Raw genomic sequence first — 2,230 nt, forward strand, 5'->3', positions numbered from 1 at the left:
CGTATATATATATCATATGTTATATCTGTCTATAGATATTATATGTATCAGTGGTGTGCACAGCGAAACAAAAAGTGAACTTTGCTAACTGACAGGCAGCTACCTACAAAACTGACTTTTCAAACAATAAACCACTAAACCAGTTTAAAAATTTGTGAAAGCTAACGCTAACTGATAGCAGTTGTCATTTAAACATTGATGTGTGTGGTAAAGCTCGTAGAAACTGAGCAACTACGTCTCCCAAAGTACAGTACTTTAGGATACTTAAGGGTTTGGGTGGACGAAGGCGACCATCAATCAATCTGCATCACGTCTTCTGCTCCTACCAGTTACAGACTTAACGCAGTGGAACACACAAAATGCTAATGACAATACACACTAGGGTTGGGCATTAATCGTATCGTGTGCAATTAATCATCAGAAAAACATTAATCAATTATTTTTTGGCACTTGACGATTAATACTATTAATGTCACCAGGCAGGCTGACTGGAGATTTCCCCGGTCAGTTCGCTCGGTGCTCCTCTCCTCTTCAAATATGACCAACATTTACACAAAAGTTCTGTAATTATTTATCAACACAATTTAAAATTTGAAGTATAGCCTGAAGTTGAAGTCTGTGATTTTTACACAGTTTGAAAAAGATTTTTACGAAGAGCAAATATTTCCCACTAAATTGGTCATGTGACCAAGACAWAAGGGTGTCCAGGGACTCCAGGGGATTAATCGTCAAATTAATCGTTATCGACTAAATAACACAATTAATCATGATTAATTATTTTGCCAATATCGCCCAACCTTAGTACACACACAAACAAGGTGCATGACACAGGTGTGCAGTGCTGCATGTGTGACGGGACAATCTGACTTAAGGTTAGCAGAACTAAATTTAGCGTCCGCTAACTGGTCTGCTAATGGTTTTCAAAGTTAGCATAAATGCTAATCCACTAAATGAAGTTAGATTAGTTGTTTGTGTATTAGTGGAACTGTGCCCACTACTTTATTGTATTTAATTTAATTCAAATGAACACATGTACATTGTCTGGTCCAAACATCCAGATGTGTGATTGTTAGACACACAATCCCCTCCATCCTGTTGAAATAATAGCCAATCACAACTCAGACACCCACTCCCTACGACCATTAGCTGAGAAAATGCACCCTCCCTCAGCAACTGTTTCTGACTGAAGCAGGCAAAGTAAAGAGATTTGTATATRTATATTGTTTGTTTCACTTTCTTCTGAGAAATGCTGTGAAAAAACCCAACAGGAAGCATGATACAGACACRCAATATGTGTAAGGAGTGAGTTCTGACTCAAAGATATTTAACTCACACCCAGAGATTCACACAGCTAAAGTGCTGACAACACACACAAACTATTACATGATGAATCTGACATCAAGAAATGAAAAACTGTTTCAGCATCTATATCTCTTAGGAGCATACCTATGTTTCCCAGTACCCATGTTTCATTGCACCTAGAAATGTTCTCCAGTATTCATGTTCTCCAGTATTCATGTTCTCCAGTATTCATGTTCTCCAGTATTCATGTTCTCCAGTATTCATGTTCTCCAGTGTGCCAGTACCAATGTTCCCTGATACCTATGTTCCCCTATTCATTTAGGGATGAGGTGTCTTGCTCAAGGACACCACGACATGTGGGCATGGTGGGGAATCCGACCTGTGACTTTCTGGTACTAAGTCTGTTGCCCTACCACTGCACCACAGCCACCTTCAGGGGTTAATAATGAAAGTCATGACAGATGCTTTGCTCCCCCTTCAAATGTCTTTTAAAACAAATGAAAAGTCAAATACTGAATTAAAGTGCRGACATTGTATCAGGGAGCATGGAGATGACCTAATTTATCTTAATTCAAACCTTTTACATTAAAAGAATCATCAGAGTCTTCRTTTTATAGATATTGCTGTCATACCCCTCGTACTTCTGGAATCCATTTCCCACCAGAAATCAGTTATAACATGTGGTCCAGAATAAAACAACCTTCAGAGGTCAGGGCAGCTGGATTTTTGAGTGGATAAACTGGTTTTTGAACCTCGGCAYTCTGAACAAAACTGTTTTTTTCTTATTTTTGACCGATACTGAACTAAGTGGATGAAGGCAGTACAATGAGAAGCAAAATAATTCAAAGTGAAAACAGGTTGAACTTCTGTTTTTATAATCATCATTTCATGATGCTGTTAAACAAGGCTGTGGTCACCAGAAAAAGGG

The 2,230-nt window shown here is 38.4% G+C and overlaps 1 protein-coding gene across 2 annotated transcripts in view; it reads right to left on the bottom strand.

Annotated features, from left to right (window-relative positions):
- Window positions 1–2,230, bottom strand: part of runx1 (RUNX family transcription factor 1) — a 36,612-nt gene that overhangs the window by 22,207 nt on the left and 12,175 nt on the right. The gene's annotated exons all lie outside the window — the stretch shown is intronic.

This window comes from Austrofundulus limnaeus, unplaced genomic scaffold (genome assembly GCF_001266775.1).
Source record: "Austrofundulus limnaeus strain Quisiro unplaced genomic scaffold, Austrofundulus_limnaeus-1.0 Scaffold1304, whole genome shotgun sequence".
NCBI lineage: Eukaryota > Metazoa > Chordata > Actinopteri > Cyprinodontiformes > Rivulidae > Austrofundulus > Austrofundulus limnaeus.